The sequence below is a fragment of the Gossypium arboreum genome, chromosome 2 (genome assembly GCF_025698485.1).
Source record: "Gossypium arboreum isolate Shixiya-1 chromosome 2, ASM2569848v2, whole genome shotgun sequence".
In the NCBI taxonomy this organism is placed as follows: domain Eukaryota; kingdom Viridiplantae; phylum Streptophyta; class Magnoliopsida; order Malvales; family Malvaceae; genus Gossypium; species Gossypium arboreum.
The window spans coordinates 49,752,043-49,779,897 of NC_069071.1; the positions used below are offsets into that span (position 1 = coordinate 49,752,043).

General features: G+C 35.0%; 1 pseudogene; it reads left to right on the forward strand.

The window, feature by feature from the left end:
* The first annotated feature begins 596 nt into the window (after positions 1-596).
* LOC108465808 (uncharacterized) lies at positions 597-3,408 on the forward strand (annotated as a pseudogene).
* The last annotated feature ends 24,447 nt before the right edge of the window (positions 3,409-27,855 follow it).

A 27,855-nucleotide genomic window follows, 5' to 3' on the forward strand; every position in this document is an offset into this window, starting at 1 on the left:
AATATAACATATTGCATCACATATCCTTTACCAAAACCATAACATATCCATAACCATACCAAAACATATCACATGGCTAAATACAAACATTACAAAACCTATCCAAAGTACTTCTAGCCTATACATGCCATACTTTATTATATACATTTTCAAAAGGTACCAAAATGAGATTCGATAGTGTAGTGACGATCCTCGACGATCTCTGAGCTCACAGTAGCTTCAATATCTATAAAACAATGTAAACGTACACAGAGTAATCATCAACGGTATATAGAATATAAAACATCAACACATAAGTATTTATAACTTCTCAATTCATCTATCAATTTTAAGCCAACACCATCCATATGTTTTTACCAATTCAATGAACTTTATAAGAATAATACCATCTACCACATAGGTATCATACGTACCTGAACTTTCCCGAATTCATTCATTTTCATTGTCACCTCTTGTTCAGATATTTTAAGGCTTTCCCAATATTACCAATGCTTTAAACATCTGCACACTTATGCCATGTTTGGTTCAATGTAATGGCATAGCCATTACAACCCTATTTCATGGGCCCACCCTAAACATCTGTTTGGTTGAATGGAATGCCCTACTACAGGCTTATTCCATTACAAGCCTATGCAGTGAATGGAATGCCCTATTACAGGCTTATTCCATTACAAGCCTATGCAGTAAAATTGCCTAATTTCTATTATGTTTCCTCACCACCGATTACTGATTCGGTGTTCAAAGAGACCTTCACCACAAAAACTCTCCCCACTTTGCCCTCTCCCATTTTCTCACCTGAAACGCTCCCCACTTTCTCCCTCCGTTCCTTCCATATTCCTCTTTTCCAATTTTTCTGCCTTCTTTTTTCTGTTTTCTTTTTCTTTCTCTCAATAGAGTTTTTCTTTTCATCTTTTCCATTTCTTTTTCTTGATCTATAAAATTCCATCGATTGTTTGAAAGAGCAAGAGGGTTCTTAGAGGGGGAATTGAAATTTAAATCGAAAACCGAAAATACTGACGGTTAACTGAGTGATAAACTAGGCACGAGCTTTAATTTCAAATTGTCAATACCTTCTAAGTCATGACCCAAAGATTTCCCCTTCACCTCCTCAACTTGTCGCTTCAAAATCATCCATTCGCTTCTTCGATATTTACAAGGCAATTCCTTTATCTCCCCCTTTTTAACTCTAAAATATTTTATTTTTTAAGTTATAGTTCTTTTTAACTTTTTGTCTTGTGTGTGCAGCTTGCAAGCAAGGAAAAAATGGAGAAAGAACGAGCAAGACTATAAGTTTAAGCTTTGTTTGTTTATTGAAATTTTGTTACGTGCTCTTTTTTCCATGAAATTTAATATAAATAATTGTTTTAATTTGATTTAGGGCAATGCTGATGAATTGAATAGAGGATATTTTGATGATATGTCTGAGCTAAAACAACATGGTGGTAAGGTATTAATTGATTTGTTCTTTTTATATATATAGGCTATATCATTTGCAAATTTATTCAAATTAGTTGAATTGCAACTATTTTCTAAGTAAAATTAATGTTACTTTCTATAAACATTATAATTGTTAGTTTTTTTTCTTTTCTTGCAGATTGCATGGGCAAATAAGATCCTAATTCCTGGAATTGCAGTAAGGGAGTTTCCTACCATGGATTTATATATTCTGATGGTAGAAAATCAAACTTGCCGATTGTTTTTGATGCAAGTGGCATTGATGCTAACAAGTTGGCTGTCCCTGAAGCATCTTTAGTCTGTCTATCATTTAGAGCAAACTCTCAGGTATGGTTTCCTTTTTCTATATTTGTTTTGGATTAAATTTATGTATTTCTCAATGATGTTATAAATCTTCCATTTTTATCATGATAAGAGAATGTTGAATAGATAGTGCATTGCTTTAAAATTGTGATAAGAGGCATAACAGCAACTCCATGGCAATGGAGAGGTTAGCACTAAATTGCAATCATGAAAACAACAAAAACATGAGAAACAAAAGATGTTGTTGGTTGCTAACTTTTCTTTTCTCTTGTTTCTAGTTATTGTTGTTGATGATGTATTTTAACTCCTTTTCCTTGTCAGGCTATGGTCAATTCTTGAAGCAGACCTTTTTATGATACCCTTTAGTGAGTCCAAAAGCGTGTAGCTATATGAGGTTCTATATTTTTGCTATTTAACTTTTCATTCCTTTTTAGCATGTGTGGTGAATCAATGATTCTCAGTTTTCTGTTGCTAGAAAGAACTTATAGTTACATGCATCTGTAGTCAATAATAATAACAAACAAATAAAACAGCGAACAAGAATAGAAGATAACCATGCTGGTATGACTTATGAGTTATGACCGTCCTAGTTGAGCTTATAGCTTATCAGATCAGCCTATAATTAATAATGTAGTTCTCCTTTTATTTACTGTATTTGAATGGAAATTCTTGGCAGTTGATTTTATGTTTTATATAAGTTATTTGTTAAAATAATCGTGTTTGGAAATTATTATGTGTTGCTAAATGCTAATATATTTGCTGTTATTAGGTATCTTTTATAGACTCTTAGCTCTTATGCTTGAATCCCATTAAACAACTGCTCCTTCGATTTATGAGGAAATCTAGTGATGGAGCAAAGGATACTCTTCAGAGGCATATTGTTTATTCATTTGGTGATCATTATTACTTCAGAAAGGAACTTAAGATTCTGAACCTTCTAACTGGGTAATCAAAAGTTTCTTATATCCTAATCAATAACATAACTAATATTCATACAGTTTTGTTTTTTTAGTCTGAGAAGATGCTTTTTCACTTGTTTGAAGGTACATTTTCCTGCTTGACAAATTTGGTAGAATAAGATGGCAGGGCTTTGGTTTGGCAAAGCAAGGAGAGTTGTCATCGTTTTTTTATTGCACGAAAGTTATTCTGGAGGAAAAATAGGTAGCTTGGCATTTTTTAGGTACCGTATTATCTTAATGGGTTAATCTCCATTTTTGTATTCAAGGGATACTAGTGTCAAATGAAAATAATGATGTGCTTTGTTGGAAACATGGTCCTGTTTATTGTTTTCTTCTAGATTTTTGCAACCAATCAAAGCCTTAGGTTTTCCATTTTGGGTGAGCGAGTGGAAAAGTAAAGAAGTATCCTTATGCTAGTGTCAGTTTTATTTCAACTTCACTTTCTTGTATTCTAGTTTTGTGTCAGAATTAAGTTATATGCTTATCAGTATCCCATCGATATTCCTTGCGGATACTTTTGGCTTGCCTGGAGTAGCTTAGTTCTTGTACTAAAACCCTGTTGGCTGAAAAGGATGAACAAGTTCACAGTTTTGAGATACCTCAATTTTGTTGCAGAAAACCTTGGTGTTGAGTTTTTCAAAGGTACTGCTATGGTATAATAATCTTCCCATTACTGATGATGTCTAGAGTTTAATGAATTTTGTATTATTTTCTTCAACAGTTGGAATAAATTGTATTTATCTCTTCGATATCGAACCGGTTGGCAAAGCTGTTGGGGGAGTATTGGCATTTGGTGGACAAAGTAACTAAGCAGATAAATTGGCAATTCCAGGGAAACTTAAATTGCCAAATCTTGAGCCTTTTGGGGTTATATCATTTGGTATAATTTGTTTAATCATTTCCTTTAAAGAAATTATTGATGCAAAACTTTCTCATTAACATCACATTTTCCAATTTTATAATGTAGATAAACAAACATTTTTTGTTTCTTTTAGTTGAAAAAAGAAAAAATAAAAAGATGTTATTTTTCTTTTGGATGCTTTGTGACTTTTTCTTTTATTTGTAATAAAAATGTGTTTAATACAATTAATTAATTTTGGATTATAACACGTAAAAAGTTTTATATAAAAATTATGTAAATAACAAATGAAACTTTAGTTGAAATCATAAAATTGAGATAAATTGAGAAGCAATGCATTCAAATAATGGTGTACTATTTTAAAATATAGTAAATAATTTTTTAAATGTTTTAATATAATTAAATATAAAAATAAAAAACATTTTAGTATGATTTAATATAAAATAATTATATTAAGAATGTTATTAAATTATATTTAATAATTGTTATATTAAAATATGATTAAATTATTTATTTTATTAAATTATATTTAATAATAATCTTATTAAAATTTAATACCCATATCTAAAAAAATTTGCTAAGGGTATTATGGTCATTTTAGTTTTTTTCTTTATGCTATTACATATCTATTCCATTCAACCAAACATAATAATACTATTACAGTTCTATTCCATTACATTTAACCAAACAATTGAATTACTGATTACAGCCCTATTCCATTATAGCTCTATTCCATTATAGTTCTATTCCATTACAGTCATATTCCATTCCAGTGAACCAAACGTGCCCTTAGTGCTTTAAAGATTAGCCGAAGCTATGATAATTTCGTAAACTTATTGCCATCTCAATTAACTGATGCTATTTCGGTATCGCACACTTAGTGCCTCATATAGTCGAAGCTAATTTAAATTGCACACTTAGTGCCAAATACCATTAATTTATCATTGTATTCATTCAAACCAAATATATCTACAATCTATGTATAATCAAAACAGTAAAATATACTTATAACATCAGGTTTTATGTCCGAACTTACCTTGTACTCGGAATTGCTGACTCGGACTGTTTACTCTATAATATCTGACTTCTCTCAGTCTAAGTCTGAATTCCTCTTTTCTTGATCTATATGTATTCAAAATTAACCCTTTTATTCACCAAATAATTCGAAACAATCCATAGACACATATTTAGGGCATTTTGCAAACTAGCCTCACATTTTCACATTTCGACACTTTAGTCTGTAATTCACAAAATCACAAAATATACAAAATTTGCTTGTACACAGGCTTAGACGAATTTTTCCTAGCTCTCATACAAGTCCATACATTTCATTTATTTCACATTTTTGTCCCTCAAAATGACATTTTACCATTTAGCCCAAATTACTCAAATTCATCAAAACTCCAAAGACAAAACATGTAAACCCAACATCAGGCTTTCATATTTCATCATATAACATCACAAATCTCATGAATTCATCCATGGCACATTTCAAAATCACCAAAAAAATCAAAAATTGAGGCATGGGTTTGATAATACACGAAGCAACGATTACAAAAACGTAGAAATAATAAAAAATCGAGCAAAACACATACCTCATTCACCAATTCAAAGTGCCGAACCCTAAGTGAGATTTTCTCTTTTATTTTCTTTTCAATTTCAATGGATGAACACATAAATTAACATGTTTTCTTGTTTTTTGTTTTATTAGTATTAACACAAGAACAAAATGACCATTTTGCCCTTTGTTATAAAATTATTCATTCACCTAACACATGCCCTTTTATGTCCATTCAGACTTCCAATGGTCAAATAACCACATAAGTACCTCACAATTATAAAGCCAAGTCAAATAGGCACTTTTACATCTATCACACAGCTTTTACATTCTACGCGATTAAGTCTTTTTTCAAAATTAAACACACAAACGATTAAATTTTCAGGCGAAACTTTCACACATGCTAATTCATATATTTTAAGCATGGAAAATAATATTAAAACATTTATCTGACTCAGATTTGTGGTCCCAAAACTACTATTCTAACTGGGGTCAAAACTGGACTTTTACACTGTAATAGCCCAAATTTGGGTTTAGTTGGAATAGAGGTTTTGGGACCACAAAATCCGAGAAAAAAATAATTATTTTATGATTATTTTGAGGTCTATGATATGATTTCATGATTGTGTGAAAATTTCGTGAAGAAATTCTATGCATAAAGTGCTCAATTTGAAGTTAGGGACTAAATTGAATAAGTTGTAAAACTTGCATTCTAGAAGTTTCTAGTATGAAATTGCTTTGAAATATTAATTATGAGGTCTTAAATAGAAATTTGACCAATTTCTAAGTGATGGAGAAAAATTGGACATGGATGGAATTTTTGAAAGTTTAGTAAGGAAGGGCATTTTGGTCATTTGGTAATTAAAAGAAATAAAAAGGGAAAATAAAGTCAAAATTGACTCATCTTTTTCATGGAGGCCGAAACTAGCATGGGGAAAGCCATGGCTATGGTTTTCAAGCTTTCCAAGATCAATAGTAAGCCCGTTCTAACACCGCTTTTCAAGTTCTTTACGTTTTTAGAATCCCGGTAATTTGATTAATCTTATTCTAGCAATAATTTAAGCTAGGGTTCATATTTGGAAAAATACCCATAGGTGAAATGTGTTTATTTTTCTCTTTTATGATAGAATATGAGGTTTTAAATTATGTTAGACAACTTGTGCTACTCGGTTTTGAGTGAAAACGAGTAAAAGGGCTTAATCGGTAAAAATACCTAATAGTCATAAGTATATGTTAGGGTGAGAATTTGATGTTTCCATAGAAGGGAAAAGTGATCAGCATGTCATAAAACATAAGAATAATGGATGAAGTTTAATTCCAAAGCCTAGGGGCAAAAGTGTAAATATGCAAAAGTTTAGGGGCAAAATTGTAATTTTTCCAAAGTTTGAGTTAAGGACTGTTTTGAATATTACATTAATTAAATAAGTAAAATATGATATTTTAGATCCCGGAAAATGAGATTTGAACCTAGAATGAGAGAAAAATCGAAAATTGGGAAAGTTGGTAAAATGGCCGTTTTAGTATCGAGGTAAGTTCATATGTATAATAAGCATTAACTTATGCATGTTTCAATGTAAAATTGATATATTTATTATGATTTCGAGGTGTTGAAAGTATGTAAGTTGGTATGATAATAATACATCAATAATACTATAATTTATATTTGAAAGTTAAATTTAGTGAATTAATTGAATTATGTTAAATTAAATGATTATGGTGCCAAGTTTATGAATTGATTTAAAATATTTCTATGGTACATGAAGTGCATTGAATTATCATACATAAATGTGATTTCTATGGTTATGGATATTATGGGAAATTGTAAGTTCATATGATTTTAATAAGGCAATGTGTAATTTAATGTTATTGCCTTGATATTAAATGAGATGTAAGTTTATATGTAAGTAATACATCAATATTACTTGTATTATGATATTTTATAATAATATTGGAAATATGTTTGTGGATAATTACTTGATTGGTGAAATTGTTGGAAAAGAGAGAGAAATCCGGTTGAACCTTGGAAAGATTGGATGATCTGATAGTATGTAGCTAGGTCACATGTATGGTGCTGAGTGCACATCATGTGTACAAGAGAGCTACAAGACATTATGATGTAGATAGGTCGCATGGGTGATACTATGTGTACACCATGTAGACAAGAGAGCTACGGGATATATGTAGCTAGGTCGCATGCGTGGTTCCAGGTGAAGGACACCATGTAGACAAGAGAGCTACGAGATAAATTGGCTAGGTCACATGGGTGGTACTGAGTGTTCACCATGTGTACAAGAGAGCCGAACTATATGATGGGTGGAGCTATGTGCTGAAACCACCAAGTATCGAGGATTGATCTGAAGTGTTCAACGGGAGACTCTCTATGTATTGCTTTGTGAGTTTTGTGATGAATAAGTGCAGGAACTTGGTTATGTGAATGATGTTTTCATTAAGTGACCAGGATGTGGTAAGGTTATAAACAAGTAAGTTATACATGAGGATGATTTTATGGTGATCTTGTGATCATGGGCCTATACTTGTGATGTATGAAATGTGGTGAAAATGATTTGTGATATAAATGTTAAAATGAGGTTAATACAAAGAAAGTGTGAAAGAGTGAATTAGCAATAAAACTGTTTTGGACAGTAGCAGTGACGTGATTTTGAAAAATCACCAAAAATATTATAAATTGAATCAGAGACTGAATGAGATATCAAATTAAAGCTTAATGAGTCTATTTTCATATAAAAGAAACATAGAAATAAAAGGAGTTCTATATTTTGAGATATTTATGTTTTCGTGAGACTGATTCAGAATGATTACGTGATCCCCTGTTCTGACTTTGGAAAATCACAAAATTTGGAGAAAAATAATTAGAGGCTCAAAATTATATTTTTAAAATCCATAATTAGTCTATTTTCAAGATAAATCAACAAGAACATTATCCGAGTTCTGTACTATGAGATAATTATTTTTTAGTGAAGAGAGGTCAGAACTGTCAGAAAGTGAAACAGGGGAAATTTTAATGAATAAACTGTACTAATTGGATAAACCAAAATTATGAAAATTTTATGGTGGAACGATATGTGAGTCTAGTTTCAGGGGAAATTTACGGATCTTAATTTGGAGCTCTGTATCTCGAATTATAAATAATTAAATGACTATGACTCGTGTAGACAGTTTGATGTGAACATTTATTAGTAAATTGTGAAATCGTACTTACAAGAATGCTATATACATTAAGGATGTGGAATGGAGAGGAGGAGGAGGAAAATAAATATATGTGGAATACATGGAAACTATGGTATATGAAATATTGATATAATGAAATAAATGATATGTGTTTATAAGAAAACAAAAAGAGAATGTTATGTATCATGACATGTGTATATATATATATATATATATGACTAGTCTCAATGTAATGCTTGTTGGGTATGGAATTGAATTGAAATGTTTCAGACAAACATGCTATTTTATGATCCGAGTCGTGGTATTTTATAAAGATATGATCTAGCTTTAAATATGAATGCTTGATGATTAAGCTGAAGATATTTGGTAAGATGATAATCTTGGTATAAATGTATAAGTGGTACTATAATAAACAAGGTAAAATGAGTATGAGAGACACATGTATGATGACATAAAAATGCTATGTTTGTGGTTTAATTGAGGATGTTTAATCATTAAATATATGCTTTTGATTTTGTATAAGTGTGTAAGAGATCAAGGTTGACCAAAGTTTGGAAAATAGCCTATGTATATTCCACACAGGCAGAGACACGACCATGTGTCTCAACCGTGTATGGAACACGACTTTGGGACACGGGTGTGTGGAGCCTTAAAGCATGAAATTTCCAAGATTTTCGTAAGTTCTCGGTTTAGTCCCAAACCCTTTCTAAAGTATGTTTTGGGCTCCGTAGACTCAAATAAGGGACTATGTGTAAGAGAATGAACGCTTTGAAATATGAATAAAATTTTATGGCTCGTATTTTAGTTTAATGTTTGTATGTTTGTGCAGTAACGCCTGCACCTTAACCCTCCTCGGATACGGGTAAGGGTGTTACATTTAGTGGTATCGAGCAGGTTTAGTCGATTCTCGGACTAACATAGCAAGTGTAAGAGTTTAGTTATACATGCCACAAATATGTGATAGTGTGATGTCTCCAGACACTAATAAGGACTATTTTATTTAAAATGAAATATTCTCTAACCGAGCTACATCGACCATTTGATAGCGATATTGAAGTATTTGAATAAAGTGTAGCTATGATGTGTTAAACTTGGAAAGGTATGAATAAGAATTGTGATATATGTATATGTGATAATAGGTGTGATGAAAGTTTATATAGTGATATATTTATTCATATTTGTTTGGCCTTCATATGCTGTTGCATGCTTGACTAAATTAATTAGTAAATGTGATGATTAAAGTTATTCAAAATTCATAGAATGTATGAGTGAGTGCACTTGTTTGAAATGAGATAATTGGGAATTTTATGTAAGATGTATGAATAATAAATTGTTTGAAGTGGATAGTATGATTATAATGACATATGCGGATAATGAAAAAAATGTGTCATATAGATATATGTCAGAATCGAGTTAGAGACTGTACGACCTCACCCCCTTACCGATGAGGTGTATATAACGGAAATTCATGAGAATCATGTTGACTATGTTCCTAAGTGCGGAATCAAAGAGTTCAGTGATAAAATAATTATAGATATGACCAGAGTCTGAGAATGGTTGACAAGTGAAGGACGAGTTAGAGAAATATCGAGTTCTTGAGTTATCTTGGGATTCAAATTGATGATAGAGTGTTTCGAAAGTATCGTCTTGAAAAAATTAGTTAGTAATGCTGGAAATTATGAGAAAGATACTAAACCTCACTCGGTAAGATTTTCGAGGACGAAAATCTCGAAGGGGAGAGTTGTAATAGCCCAAAATTGGGTCTAGTTGGAACAGAGGTTTGGGACCACAAAATTTGAGATATAAATAATTATTTTATGATTATTTTGAGGTATATGATATGATTGCATGATTGTGTGAAAATTTCGTGAATAAATTCTATACATAAAGTGCTTAATTCAAGTTAGGGACTAAATTGAATAAGTTGCAAAACTTGCATTCTAGAAGTTTCTAATATGAAATTGATTTGAAATATTAATTAGGAGGTCTTAAATAGAAATTTGACCAATTTCTAAGTTATGGACAAAAATTGGACATGGATGGAATTTTGGAAAGTTTAGTAGTAAGGGTATTTTGGTCATTTAGGGGTAAAATGAATTAAAATACAAAATTAAAAGCCAATTTTGCTCATCTTCTTCATCATGGACGTGTATACCAAGGGAGACTCCATGGATAGGGTTTTCAAGCTTCCTAAGCTCAATTGTAAGTCCGTTCTAACCCCGCTTTTCAAGTTCTTTACGTTTTGGAGTCCCGGTAACTTGATTTAGCTTATGCTAGCAATAATTCAACCTAGGGTTCATATTTGGAAAAATACCCATAGGTAAAATTTGTGTATTCTGGTGTTTTATGATACAATATGAGGTTTTAAATTATGTTACAGAACTTGTGCAACTTCGGTTTTAAGTGAAAACGAGCAAAATGGCTTAATCGGTAAAAATACCTAATAGTCATAAATATATGTTAGAGTGAGAATTTGATGTTGCCATAGAAGGAAAAGTGATCATCATGTCATAAAACATAAGAATAAGGGATGAAGTTTAATTCCGAGCCTAGGGGCAAAAGTGTAAATATGCAAAAGTTTAGGGTAAAATTGTAATTTTTCCAAAGTTTGAGTTAAGGACTGTTTTGAATAGTACATTAATTAAATAAGTAAAATATGATGATTTAGATCCCGGAAAACGAGATTTGAACCTAGAATGAGAGAAAATCGAAAATTGAGAAAGTTGGTAAAATGGCCGTTTTAATATCAATGTAAGTTCATATGTATAATAAGTATTAATTTATGCATGTTTCAATGTAAAATTGATATATTTACTATGATCTCCGAGGTGTTGAAAGTATGTAAGTTGGTATGATAATAATACAACAATAATCTTTGTAATTTATATTTGAAAGTTAAATTTAGTGAATTAATTGAATTATGTTAAATTAAATGATTATGGTGCCAAGTTTATGAATTGATTTAAAAATATGTCTATGGTACATGAAGTGCATTGAATTATCATACATAAATGTGATTTCTATGATTATGGATATTATGGGAAATTGTAAGTTCATATGATTTTAATAAGACAATGTGTAATTTAATGTTATTATGCGTTGATATTAAATGAGATGTAAGTTTATATGTAAGTAATACATTACTATTACTTGTATTATGATATTTTATAAAATATTGGAAATATGTTTGTGGATAATTACTTGATTGGTGAAATTGTTGGAAAGAGAGAAATCCGATTGAACCTTGAAAAGATTGGATGATCTGAGATGGTATGTAGCTAGGTCACATGTATAGTCTTGAGTGCACATCATGTGTACAAGAGAGCTACAAGACATTATGATGTAGTTAGGTCGCATGGGTGATACTATGTGTACACCATGTAGACAAGAGAGCTACGGGATATATGTAGCTAGGTCACATGCGTGGTTCCAAGTGAAGGACACCATGTAGACAAGAGAGCTACGAGATAAGCTGGCTAGGTCACATGGGTGGTACTAAGTGTTCACCATGTGTACAAGAGAGCCGAACTATATGATGGGTGGAGCTATGTGCTAAAACCACCAAGTATCGAGGATTGATCCGAAGTGTTCAGCGGAGACTCTCTAAGTATTGGTTTGTGAGTTTTGTGATGAATATGTGCGGGAACTTGGTTATGTGAATGATGTGTTCATTAAGTGACCAGGATGTGGTAAGGTGATGTGTTCATTAAGTGACCAGGATGTGGTAAGGTTATAAACAAGTAAGTTATACATGAGGATGATTTTATGGTGATCTTGTGATCATGGGCCTATACTTGTGATGTATGAAATGTGGTGAAAATGATTTGTGATATAAATGTTAAAATGAGGTTAATACAAAGAAAGTGTGAAAGAGTGAATTAGCAATAAAACTGTTTTGGACAGTAGCAGTGACGTGATTTTGAAAAATCACCAAAAATATTATAAATTGAATCAGAGACTGAATGAGATATCAAATTAAAGCTTAATGAGTCTATTTTCATATAAAAGAAACATAGAAATAAAAGGAGTTCTATATTTTGAGATATTTATGTTTTCGTGAGACTGATTCAGAATGATTACGTGATCCCCTGTTCTGACTTTGGAAAATCACAAAATTTGGAGAAAAATAATTAGAGGCTCAAAATTATATTTTTAAAATCCATAATTAGTCTATTTTCAAGATAAATCAACAAGAACATTATCCGAGTTCTGTACTATGAGATAATTATTTTTTAGTGAAGAGAGGTCAGAACTGTCAGAAAGTGAAACAGGGGAAATTTTAATGAATAAACTGTACTAATTGGATAAACCAAAATTATGAAAATTTTATGGTGGAACGATATGTGAGTCTAGTTTCAGGGAAATTTACGGATCTTAATTTGGAGCTCTGTATCTCGAATTATAAATAATTAAATGACTATGACTCGTGTAGACAGTTTGATGTGAACATTTATTAGTAAATTGTGAAATCGTACTTACAAGAATGCTATATACATTAAGGATGTGGAATGGAGAGGAGGAGGAGGAAAATAAATATATGTGGAATACATGGAAACTATGGTATATGAAATATTGATATAATGAAATAAATGATATGTGTTTATAAGAAAACAAAAGAGAATGTTATGTATCATGACATGTGTATATATATATATATATATATGACTAGTCTCAATGTAATGCTTGTTGGGTATGGAATTGAATTGAAATGTTTCAGACAAACATGCTATTTTATGATCCGAGTCGTGGTATTTTATAAAGATATGATCTAGCTTTAAATATGAATGCTTGATGATTAAGTGAAGATATTTGGTAAGATGATAATCTTGGTATAAATGTATAAGTGGTACTATAATAAACAAGGTAAAATGAGTATGAGAGACACATGTATGATGACATAAAAATGCTATGTTTGTGGTTTAATTGAGGATGTTTAATCATTAAATATATGCTTTTGATTTTGTATAAGTGTGTAAGAGATCAAGGTTGACCAAAGTTTGGAAAATAGCCTATGTATATTCCACACAGGCAGAGACACGACCATGTGTCTCAACCGTGTATGGAACACGACTTTGGGACACGGGTGTGTGGAGCCTTAAAGCATGAAATTTCCAAGATTTTCGTAAGTTCTCGGTTTAGTCCCAAACCCTTTCTAAAGTATGTTTTGGGCTCCGTAGACTCAAATAAGGGACTATGTGTAAGAGAATGAACGCTTTGAAATATGAATAAAATTTTATGGCTCGTATTTTAGTTTAATGTTTGTATGTTTGTGCAGTAGCGCCTGTACCTTAACCCTCCCGGACACGGGTAAGGGGTGTTACATTTAGTGGTATCAGAGCAGGTTTAGTCGATTCTCGGACTAACATAGCAAGTGTAAGAGTTTAGTTATACATGCCACAAATATGTGATAGTGTGATGTCTCCCGACACTAATAAGGACTATTTTATTTAAAATGAAATATTCTCCAACCGAGCTACATCTGACCATTTGATAGCGATATTGAAGTATTTGAATAAAGTGTAGCTATGATGTGTTAAACTTGGAAAGGTATGAATAAGAATTCGTGATATATGTATATGTGATAATAGGTGTGATGAAAGTTTATATAGTGATATATTTATTCATATTTGTTTGGCCTTCATATCTTTGTTGCATGCTTGACTAAATTAATTAGTAAATGTGATGATTAAAGTTATTCAAAATTCATAGAATGTATGAGTGAGTGCACTTGTTTGAAATGAGATAATTGGGAATTTTATGTAAGACAGGTATGAATAATAAATTGTTTGAAGTGGATAGTATGATTATAATGACATATGCGGATAATGAAAAAAATGTGTCATATAGATATATGTCAGAATCGAGTTAGAGACTGTACGACCTCACCCCCTTACCGATGAGGTGTATATAACGGAAATTCATGAGAATCATGTTGACTATGTTCCTAAGTGCGGAATCAAAGAGTTCAGTGATAAAATAATTATAGATATGACCAGAGTCTGAGAATGGTTGACAAGTGAAGGACAGAGTTAGAGAAATATCAGAGTTTACTGAGTTATCTTGGGATTCAAATTGATGATAGAGTGTTTCGAAAGTATCGTCTTGAAAAAATTAGTTAGTAATGCTGGAAATTATGAGAAAGATACTAAACCTCACTCGGTAAGATTTTCGAGGACGAAAATCTCGAAGGGGAGAGTTGTAATAGCCCAAAATTGGGTCTAGTTGGAACAGAGGTTTGGGACCACAAAATTTGAGATATAAATAATTATTTTATGATTATTTTGAGGTATATGATATGATTGCATGATTGTGTGAAAATTTCGTGAATAAATTCTATACATAAAGTGCTTAATTCGAAGTTAGGGACTAAATTGAATAAGTTGCAAAACTTGCATTCTAGAAGTTTCTAATATGAAATTGATTTGAAATATTAATTAGGAGGTCTTAAATAGAAATTTGACCAATTTCTAAGTTATGGACAAAAATTGGACATGGATGGAATTTTTGGAAAGTTTAGTAGTAAGGGTATTTTGGTCATTTAGGGGTAAAATGAATTAAAATACAAAATTAAAAGCCAATTTTGCTCATCTTCTTCATCATGGACGTGTATACCAAGGGAGACTCCATGGATAGGGTTTTCAAGCTTCCTAAGCTCAATTGTAAGTCCGTTCTAACCCTGTTTTCAAGTTCTTTACGTTTTTGGAGTCCCGGTAACTTGATTTAGCTTATGCTAGCAATAATTCAACCTAGGGTTCATATTTGGAAAAATACCCATAGGTAAAATTTGTGTATTCTGGTGTTTTATGATACAATATGAGGTTTTAAATTATGTTCTGAACTTGCAACCTTCGGTTTTAAGTGAAAACGAGCAAAATGGCTTAATCGGTAAAAATACCTAATAGTCATAAATATATGTTAGAGTGAGAATTTGATGTTGCCATAGAAGGGAAAAGTGATCATCATGTCATAAAACATAAGAATAAGGGATGAAGTTTAATTCCCGAGCCTAGGGGCAAAAGTGTAAATATGCAAAAGTTTAGGGGTAAAATTGTAATTTTTCCAAAGTTTGAGTTAAGGACTGTTTTGAATAGTACATTAATTAAATAAGTAAAATATGATGATTTAGATCCCGGAAAACGAGATTTGAACCTAGAATGAGAGAAAAATCGAAAATTGAGAAAGTTGGTAAAATGGCCGTTTTAATATCAATGTAAGTTCATATGTATAATAAGTATTAATTTATGCATGTTTCAATGTAAAATTGATATATTTACTATGATCTCCGAGGTGTTGAAAGTATGTAAGTTGGTATGATAATAATACAACAATAATCTTTGTAATTTATATTTGAAAGTTAAATTTAGTGAATTAATTGAATTATGTTAAATTAAATGATTATGGTGCCAAGTTTATGAATTGATTTAAAAATATGTCTATGGTACATGAAGTGCATTGAATTATCATACATAAATGTGATTTCTATGATTATGGATATTATGGGAAATTGTAAGTTCATATGATTTTTAATAAGACAATGTGTAATTTAATGTTATTGCGTTGATATTAAATGAGATGTAAGTTTATATGTAAGTAATACATTACTATTACTTGTATTATGATATTTTATAAAAATATTGGAAATATGTTTGTGGATAATTACTTGATTGGTGAAATTGTTGGAAAAGAGAGAAATCCCGATTGAACCTTGAAAAGATTGGATGATCTGAGATGGTATGTAGCTAGGTCACATGTATAGTCTTGAGTGCACATCATGTGTACAAGAGAGCTACAAGACATTATGATGTAGTTAGGTCGCATGGGTGATACTATGTGTACACCATGTAGACAAGAGAGCTACTGGATATATGTAGCTAGGTCACATGCGTGGTTCCAAGTGAAGGACACCATGTAGACAAGAGAGCTACGAGATAAATGGCTAGGTCACATGGGTGGTACTAAGTGTTCACCATGTGTACAAGAGAGCCGAACTATATGATGGGTGGAGCTATGTGCTAAAACCACCAAGTATCGAGGATTGATCCGAAGTGTTCAACGGGAGACTCTCTAAGTATTGGTTTGTGAGTTTTGTGATGAATATGTGCAGGAACTTGGTTATGTGAATGATGTGTTCATTAAGTGACCAGGATGTGGTAAGGTGATGTGTTCATTAAGTGACCAGGATGTGGTAAGGTTATAAACAAGTAAGTTATACATGAGGATGATTTTATGGTGATCTTGTGATCATGGGCCTATACTTGTGATGTATGAAATGTGGTGAAAATGATTTGTGATATAAATGTTAAAATGAGGTTAATACAAAGAAAGTGTGAAAGAGTGAATTAGCAATAAAACTGTTTTGGACAGTAGCAGTGACGTGATTTTGAAAAATCACCAAAAATATTATAAATTGAATCAGAGACTGAATGAGATATCAAATTAAAGCTTAATGAGTCTATTTTCATATAAAAGAAACATAGAAATAAAAGGAGTTCTATATTTTGAGATATTTATGTTTTCGTGAGACTGATTCAGAATGATTACGTGATCCCCTGTTCTGACTTTGGAAAATCACAAAATTTGGAGAAAAATAATTAGAGGCTCAAAATTATATTTTAAAATCCATAATTAGTCTATTTTCAAGATAAATCAACAAGAACATTATCCGAGTTCTGTACTATGAGATAATTATTTTTTAGTGAAGAGAGGTCAGAACTGTCAGAAAGTGAAACAGGGGAAATTTTAATGAATAAACTGTACTAATTGGATAAACCAAAAATTATGAAAATTTTATGGTGGAACGATATGTGAGTCTAGTTTCAGGGGAAATTTACGGATCTTAATTTGGAGCTCTGTATCTCGAATTATAAATAATTAAATGACTATGACTCGTGTAGACAGTTTGATGTGAACATTTATTAGTAAATTGTGAAATCGTACTTACAAGAATGCTATATACATTAAGGATGTGGAATGGAGAGGAGGAGGGAAATAAATATATGTGGAATACATGGAAACTATGGTATATGAAATATTGATATAATGGAATAAATGATATGTGTTTATAAGAAAACAGAAAGAGAATGATATGTATCATGACATGTATATATATATATATATATATATGACTAGTCTCAATGTAATGCTTGTTGGGTGTGGAGTTAAATTGAAATGTTTCAGGCAAACATGTTATTTTGCGCATCTGAATTGTGGTATTTTATAAAAATATGATCTAGTTTTAAATATGAATGCTTGATGATTAAGCTGAAGATATTTGGTAAGATGATAATCTTGGTATAAATGTATAAGTGGTACTATAATAAACAAGGTAAAATGAGTATGAGAGGCACATGTATGATGACATACAAATGTTATGTTTGTGGTTTAATTGAGAATATTTAATCATTAAATGAATACCATGTTATATGCTTTTGATTTTGTATAAGTGTGTAAGAGATTAAGGTTGACCAAAACTTGGAAAATAGCCTAGGTATATTCCACACAGGCAGAGACACGACCATGTGTCTCAGCCGTGTATGGAACACGACTTTGGGACACAGGCGTGTGGCGCCTTAAAGCATGAAATTTCCAAGATTTTCGTAAGTTCTCGGTTTAGTCCCGAACCCTTTCTAAAGTATGTTTTGGGTTTCGTAGACTCAAATAAGGGGCTATGTGTAAGTGACTGAACTTTTTGAAATATGAATGAAATTTTACGGTCCGTATTTTAGTTTAATGTTTGTATGTTTGTCCAGTAACGCCTCGTACCTTATCTCGGCCTCGGGTATGGGTAAGGGGTGTTAGATACACTGTTACATAATTGACTGTTTGTATATTAGGGGATTACACACTGAGTTTTTGTAAACTCACCCTTCTGTTTATCTGCACAGGTAATCGCCAATCCTAGGCGGGTCTCTGCTGCGAGGGACTCAAAGGTGGCCATACAACTGCATAGACTTCCTTATTAGATTTTAAAGTTATATGTATTTTTAATTTAGGTATTTTTATGTAATAAGGCCTCTTTAAGTTTTTATTCTCTAATTTGGGTTTTAATTTTGATTTATATATGCTAGAAATAGGGCGCGAGTTTTCAAAAGATAAATGTTTTTTCAAAACACCACGTTTACACAACACGATTTCAAAGCTTCCTCAAGGAATAATGTTTTAAAGAGCAATAACAATTTAACATTATTAACATTTTTCTAAGACAACCTAAATCGTAACAATGAACAAGACATCCTAAGTCTTTGTTTAGATCGTAAAGAGGTTTAATATAGAATGGGTTTTACAATGAAATTATTTTGTGAAAAACACTTCAATGTGACATCGCCAGATTCGACCATAACGTCTAGGCCGGGTTTAGGGTGTTGCAGTTTAAAGGTGCATGATTATATTAGATGGTTTAGCTTGTGTGTGAAATACATACTCACCATGGGACAGATGATAAACACATATTGCATGTGATAAAATGCCATGTTGAATGTTGAAACTTGGATTAATTGTGGTGTTTGGGATGGGCAGATATATGTATGCATGAATTGGACCAAGAATTTAGCAAATTGGGTGAGAAAATAAAGCTAGGAAATGGCTTTATTTTGTCCACACGGGCAGACAGACGGGCGTGTGTCTATGTCATGTGTGACACAAAGCTTGCCCTATAGGTGTGCGGTTAGGCCCTGTGTCCTCTGTGTCTAAGAATTTAGAAACAGAATGCTCTAGATTGAGCACACAGGTAGACAGATGGGCGTCTGTCTCATCTGTGTTGTTGACACAACCTTGAACACGGGCGTGTTACATGGCCGTGTGAAAATTACACCTATTTTTTGAAAATAAAATTTGCCACACGGCCTAGCACACGGGCGTGAGACTTGGCTGTGTGACTCTAATTTGTTAATGCTTTGCAAGTCAGAGAGTTACACGGGGTAAGGGACACGAGCATGTGTGAGCACATGGCCTGGACATGGGCATATCTTATGACCGTGTGAGCCACAAGGCCTGGTCACACGGGCGTGTCCCTAGACCACATGGGCGTGTGGGTACTATTCATAGAGGAAAAGTTTGAATTTTTTTGAGAAATTTTATGAGTTTCTGAATTAGTCCGATTTGCTCCTACTGTTCATATAGGGCCTCGAGGGTCTGGTTAAGGGACAATGTGAATGTTTTTGTTTATGATAAGTATTTTGTTTAAATTTTACCTGTATTGATTCTGTGAACTCCGGTAATACTCTGTAACCCTGTTTCGGTGATGGATACGGGTTCGGAGTGATACATTTAGTGGTATTAGAGCTATGGTTTAGTCGATTCTTAAACTAACGTAGCAAGTATGAGTTTAGCTATACATGCCATTATATAAATTGTGATAGTGTGATATCTCCTGACCATTTTTAAATGTATTTTCGTATATTAATGTGTTACAACCAAGCTAGAATAGAATCTGAGGAAGCTGAGAGCATTGCTCAAGCTTCTGTTCAACGAACTACAACTACTAATAGTAAGAGGCCCATGTCTGAGGGCCGAGAAGAGGCAAAAGCAACCTTTTTCGAAATGATGGATGAATGTAACACCCCTAACTCGTGACCGACGCCGGTGTCGGACACGAGGGGTTAACGAGACAAATCCTCTTAAAGTACCGACCAATTTGGCATTTCTGGACAGGCTGGAAAACTGCGTCACCGTCGCCTTAAAATCATATCTCGAGTTCCAAAACTCGAAACTGGTTTCGTAAATTTTCCTGAATTTAAACTCATATACCCATCCATGGATTTATTTTTAGAATTTTGGTTGGGCCAATTGGTACAGTTTATTAGTTAAATTCACCCATGTTACAGGGATCGACTGCTCTGACCTCCGCGCGTTACAACTTGAATATCTTTCTGTACAGGGCTTTAATACTGGTTCCGTTTGTTTCTAATGAAACTAGTCTCAAAATGGAATCTGTACATATAAGGAATGACTCCTAATTCTTTCTGGATAATTTATGGTAAATTTTCAAAGTCACGACAGGGGACCCAGAAATCGTTCTGGCCCTGTCTCACGAGAACTTTAATATTTCCCAGTATACTGCTCATATGGTCGTTTCGTTTCGTCCATATAAAAATAGATTCATCAAGGTTCAGTTCCATAATTTACTCACTATTTAATTCTACTTCTACTATTTTTAGTGATTTTTCAATCTCATCTCACTGCTGCTGTCCGCAACAGTTACTGCAGTAGACTATGCCAATTTCATGAATTTTTCCTTGGCCTTAATCATCCATCATACATGACACAAATTATGGCCACCTTAACAAAATTTGAGTTTCTAAGACTCGTGGCTATAGGTTCTAGCATCCCACTCGATGACCACATAGGCCATTTTCACATGGCTTAAAGTTTACAACCCACAATTCGACAAAATATAATAGCCTATACATGCCAAATGTTCTTCAACAACAAAAAAACAATACCACAAGATTTCAGCCGGTGTGATGACTTCAACGACGGTTCCGAGCACGCAACAATACGAGTCCAAGAGACCTAAAATGGGTGACAAGAAAACACCGAGTGAGTTTACAACTCAGTAAGTCATAAGCATTCATCAATCCACTGATAAAGTTACTACTACATGTACAACAAATGAGGCTAGGTACTCGTCCATATCGAATCTATACCATAATACCTCGGACCTTTCGGTCCAATCTCGTACCAAGTCATACATCCACATTTCATATTCTACACAACAAGATAATCGAAGCATTTTTACACATTAACTCATTTTCCACCACAACCATACAATTTCAATCATCACGTAGATTTAAGGCTTACCAAATTCAACCCCGAGCATGAACATATTTTCTATTCGTCAAGAGCTCGAGGTACTTACCCGATCCGCTGTCCGGATTAGCTCAATAATGTCGCACACTCAGTGCCAATTGTAATGCAAGAACATATAGTGAATCCACACACTTAGTGCTATATGTATTCAACTCGCACACTTAGTGCTATATAATCAAACTCGCACACTTAGTGCTGTACAATTTAAACCCGCACACTTAGTGCCAATCTTGTCACCGTGTCCATTTATACCGAACACTTAGTGCCGAGACCAATACCTTATGTATTTTGCTGCCTTTATACATTCAACAATGGCATCATTCCATACACATACATTTCCATTTACACACCAACTCATTTAAACACATTTGCATATATATATTGATCATTTAAATCAACACCAAATATACGCTTAATGACTTACCTTGTGTTGGGTAAAACAGTCCAAGTCGGCTACTCGATGACCTTCGTCTTTCCCTTGCTTGATTCTCCTTCTTTAACTCCTTGAGCTTAATCAATAAATCAACTAGTTTAACCCTCTTGCTAAACATTCATAATTCAATTACACATGCATATGTATGTTTGTATATTCGCAACCATCCTCACTTATTACCCATTTGGTCAACAATCTAAGCCAAGATAAGGCTTCAATATGGTTGCCTCTAACCGAATACATGCACACCAATCTACTTCCTTTGGCGAATATGCATGTCTATGTGGAGGCAAATTTTACACTTAATACTACACAAAAAACAGCATACATTTTCCTAATTAACGCATTACATATTGTAGTTCTATACACATCTCTCATTTATTTCATAACGAAACAACATCACAAGCAAATAGACACCTTAAAATAGTATACATGTCATACCAATTCATCATGTGCAAACATATATTCATGTAGGTGCAATGGCGAATTCTCAAGTGGCTTATATCCAAATATACACACATATCCAAAGCTTAAATCTTACTTACCATGCAACATGCATGAATCATACTTATGGATACAACATGGCCGAATACCACAACACCATACCGTTTCAATTTGGTCATGGTTAAACAAAGAACTTAGTATCTCATTCAAAAATGCTAAAAGAAAATCTAAGAATCCTCAATCTACCATCACATGAATCATTATCAAGCTTGATATTTAGCATGCAATGGCATTAACACCATATTCACTTTGGCCGAATTTCATTCCCATGACAAAACAAAGATTTGGACCATGGGCTAACAAGAACATCAAGCTAGCAACTAAAATATACATGAATCTCATGGCAAAACATCAAACTTACCTTAATCTAGGTACAAGTATGGCCAAACCTCCTCCCAAACCTCTTCCAAACCAACATGAAACAAGAATTCCTTCCTTCCTCCTTAGAATTTTCAGCCCAAAGGAAATGAAAAATGATGAACAAAAATTCTTCTTTCTTTCTCCACACTCACGGCAACAAGGGGCATCCAAGCTCATCTTTCTTTTTTTTTTCATTTTTTTATGCTTATTTTTATTATAATACTTCCTACATAACTCACTAGCCAAACATGTTGGAAACATGTTTTCCCTTGCCCATCATGCCCACCTTGGCCGGCCACTATAGTCAAATTTGGGGGAATTTGACATGCAAGGACAACATTTCCTAGTGTGCATCAATAGACCACTTCCACATTTGCCTATCTCAATTCTAAATTTCCTCACACAAGTCCTTTCTAGTGAAATTCACCTTTATAACACTAAATCAATCATCATAAAATGTCATACATGAGCACACACATATTATAGGCATCATAATAAATTTTAATTATTTTTATGCCTCGGTTTTGTGGTCCCGAAACCACATTCCGACTAGGGTCAATTTTGGGTGTTACAACTCTCCCCACTTAAGAAATTTTGTCCCCAAAATCTTACGGTAAATAGGTTTGGATATCGTTCTTTCATAGAGTTCTCGGTCTCCCAAGTAGCTTCTTCTATCCGTGCTTGAGCCATAACACTTTCACTAGCGGAACCCGCTTGTTTCGCAACTCTTTCACTTCTCGTGATAGGATACGAATCGGTTCTTCCTCATAACTCATATTAGCTTGAATTTCAATTTCGATGGACTAATCACGTCGATGGATCGGATCTATAGCGTCAAGCATCGAAACATGGAAGACGTTGTGAATCCTTTCAAGTTCGGGGCAAAATCAAACGATACGCGATCGGACCGACTCGTTCAGATATTTCATATGGCCCGATGAACCTCGGGCTCAATTTTCCTTACGGCCAAATCTAAGCACCTTCTTCCAAGGTGAAACTTTGAGAAAGACCTTGTCTCCAACCCGATATTCAATATCTTTTCTTTTCAAATCCGCATACGACTTTTGGCGATCCGGCGACTTTCAAACTTTCACGAATTACTCGAACTCTTTGCTCGGCATCCTTAACCAAATCAACCTCAAGAATTTACCTTCACTAAGTTCACCGAATAATGGGGTACGGCATTTACGATCAGTATAAAGCCTCGTAAGGCGCCATCTTAATACTTGATTGAAAGCTATTGTTGTAAGCGAATTCAATCAAAGGCGATACCGTTCCATGAACCACTAAACTCAAGGATACAACATCTCAACATATCCTCGAGTATTTGAATTATCCGTTCGGATTGACCATCGGTTTGGGGGTGAAAGGCGGTGCTGAAATGCAACTTGGTACCCAAAGCTTCTTGCAACTTCTTCCAAAATCGCGAGGTAAATCTCGGATCTCTATCCGACACGATGGAAATAGGCACCCCGTGTAATCTCACAATCTGAGAAACGTACAATTTGGCTAGTTTGTCCATTGAAAAATCCGTACGTACGGGGATAAAGTGAGCCGACTTAGTCAGTCTATCGACAACGACCCAAATCGCATCCTTCTTACTCACTGACAATGGCAGTCCGGATACAAAGTCCATTGTGACTCGATCCCATTTCCACTCGGGTATCGTGATCGGCTGAAGTAATCCTGAAGGCACTTGATGTTCCGCTTTCACTTGTTGACATATTAAACATCTCGAAACAAAATCAGAGATGTCTCGTTTCATACCATGCCACCAAAACCGACGTTTCAAATCGTTGTACATCTTCGTACTCCCCGGGTGGATTGCCATTCGGCTACAATGGGCTTCGTTCAAAATTATCGAAATGAGTTCCGAATTCTTTGGGACACACAGACGACTTTTGAACCTCAAACAATCGTCATCGTCGATTTGAAACTCCGAGTCCTTGTTCGGAACACATGCAGCCCGTTTTGCAACCAACTCGTCGTCGACTTTCTGAGCTTCTCGAATTTGGTGTGTCAATAATGGTTTGGCTTTCAATTCAGCCACTAACACACCGTCGGATCGGACGGACAAGTGCACATTCATCGTCGTAAAGTGAATACCGATTTACGACTCAAGGCATCCGCAACCACATTCGCCTTTCCCGGGTGATAGTCAATGATCAGCTCATAATCCTTTAACACTCGAGCCAACGTCTTTGTCGCAGATTTAAGTCTCTTTGGGTCATCAAATATTTGAGACTTTTGTGATCCGAGTATACATGGCACCTTTCACCAAATAAGTAATGTCGCCAAATCTTTAAGGCGAATACGATGGCGGCCAATTCGAGATCATGAGTCGGATAATTTTTCTCATGTGGCTTTAATTGCCTCGACGATAGGCCACAACTCGACCTTCTTGCATTAATACGCAACCTAACCCAAGTAGAGATGCGTCACTATAAATGACAAACTCTTTGCCCGATTCGGGTTGCACTAGAATTGGGGCTTCATCAAATAAGCTTTCGATTGATCGAAACTTTTTCGACATTTCTCCGTCCATTCGAACTTAACATCCTTTTGGAGTAGCCGTCATTGGCGTGGCTATCGTCGAGAAACCTTTTACAAATCGTCGGTAATAACAGCAAGCCCCAAAAGCTCCTAACTTCGGTAACATTCCTTGGTGGTTTCCAATCGACTATGGCGAATTTTGTTCGGGTCCACCCGACACCGTCACGGACACCACGTGCCCCAAAAAGCTAACCTCTTTCAACCAAAATTCACATTTATGAACTTTATGTATAACCGCTTATCCGTAAGATTTGCAACACTAGCCTCGGTGTTCAAGATGCTCAGTTTCATCTCGAATAGACCAAAATGTCATCGATAAATACAACTACGAACCGATCCAAGTATGGCCTGAAAATTCTATTCATTAAATCCATAAACACCGTAGGGCATTAGTGAGCCCAAACGGCATCACCAAGAATTCAGTAGTGACCGCACCTCGTTCTAAAAGCGGTTTTGGGTATGTCCGATTCTCGGACCCTCAACCGATAGTACCCGACCTCAAATCTATCTTTGAAAACACCGAGGCTCCCTTTAATTGATCAAACAAATCGTCAATTCGTGGCAATGGATACTTATTCTTTATCGTCACTTTATTGAGTTGACGATAGTCGATGCACAACCTCATGGTTCCGTCCTTCTTCTTCACAAACAATACAAAAGCGCCCCATGGAGAAAAACTCGGTCGAGCGAAACCTCTATTCGTCAATTCTTGCAATTGAACCTTCAATTCCTTTAATTAAGTTAATGCCATACGACACGGGGCTATTGAAATCGGCGTAGTACCCGGTACAACTTTGATGCCAATTCCACTTCTCGAACCGGTGGCAATCCAGTAACTCCTCGGGAAAAACATCTGAATACTCACAAACCACCGGTACCGATTCGAGTTTCCTTTCCGTCTCTTTACTTCCAACCACATACGCAAGGTATGTTTCACACCCTTTTCACATACCTCCGAGCGGTCATAGAAGATATTATCATTGGCGCTCCTTTTAAATCGATGAGACTCGACTCGGACTACCTCATTATTTGCACTCCTCAAATCAATGGTTTTCCTTTTGCGATCCACCACTGCATCATGTACGGTCACCAATCCATACCAAGAATAACATCGAATTCATTAAATGGTAGAAGCATCGATCGGTAGGAAAAGCAGATTCTCGAATTGTTAGGGGCATCTCTTGCACACTTTATCAACGAGCACGTATTGACCCAAAGGGTTTGACACTGAATTACGAACTCAAGAGACTCAACGGTAGAGTCTTCTATGGATGCTAAGGTTTCACATACATATGAGTGAGTAGAGCCGGGTCAATCAATGCAATCACAATAGTATCAAAGAGAGTAAAAGTACCGGTGATAACGTCGGGGAGGATGCCTCCTCTCGTGCGCGGATGGCATATGCTCTAGCAGAGTACGGGTCTCGGATCGGACAGCCGTGTTAGAGGCTCCTCTCGATTACCACCCCTACCTCCGAGAGATTCTCGGGGCCTACCTCCAACCGTCGTTCCACTAGGTCTTGCACCTTGCGTCTTATTCCTCTCATCTAGCTCCGTGCAATCTCTAATGAAGTGGTCCTTGAACCGCATCCATATGAGCCCTATTAAGACTTACCCCAACATTCACCTAGGTGTCGTCTTCCACATTGGGGCATTCAGGTCTCTCTTGATGATTATTGCCTACACTAGCTCTGAAGTAGCTCGGAGTCCGTCAATGGTCGGGCTCTAATGGAAATTCCCATGATCGTCCTCGACTTCTGGTGTCCTCCCCGAACCTCTTTACAGCCGAGAACGGAGCTTTACTCGTCGATCTTTTACGGTAATCTCTTGCTTCAAATTCAGCCTTCTTCTTCTCCTTCCCAAGTTCTTCCGCCTTGCGTGCTCGTTCGACTAGTGTCACGAACTCCTTTATCTCCAAAATTCCCACTAGTAACTTTAACTCTTCATTCAATCCTTCTTCAAATCTTTTGCACATCGCAACCTCATCAGCCACACACTCCGAGCATACCGACTAAGTCTTACGAACTCATGTTCGATTCGAGATCTGATCATCCGCCTTGCTTGAGTTCCAAGAATTCCTTACGCTCGATCGATGAACTGTTGACTAATGTATTTCTTTCAAATTGGATTGGAAGAAATCCCAAGTAACTCGTTCATTTGGGACTATGGAAATTAAAGTCCTCCACCAATAGTAAGTCGAGTCTCATAACAAGGATATAGCACACTTAAGACATTCGTCGGTGTGCATGACAGATTCATCTAACACTCTAATGGTGTTATCGAGCGTAACTCGGCCTTTTCGGCATCATCAGTAACTATGGCCTTGAACTCCTCGGCCCCACGCTTCCTAATCAAGTCCACAGGTGGTTTACTCAGCCTCACAGGATCAGTAACTGGAGGCATTGCGGGCTCTTGGGGTGGAGTATTTAAATTCGGGGATGGTTGGACAGCCGGGTTGGTTCGGGCATATTGCGCGACCCACTCATTCATCATGGTGAAGAAGGCTTGTTTTGCCCCTTCATTTTGATTATTCACGGATGACTGAGGCTCAACGGGCGGTGTCCCTTGCGCAGGAGCAGCCGCTACACTTTCAACGTCATCCGCCAAGGGTCTCTCTACCCCGGGTTCCATTGCTAATCAAAACAAAAATTCCAACCGTCAGAAGTCATCACATTATTAAGCGCTAACAATTTGGCATGTATAGCTAGACTCACACGCGCTATGGTAGTCCTAGAACTGACTAAACCATAGCTCTGATACCAATAAAATTGTAACACCCCTAACTCGTGACCGACGCCGGTGTCGGACACGAGGGGTTAACGAGACAAATCCTCTTAAAGTACCGACCAATTTGGCATTTCTGGACAGGCTGGAAA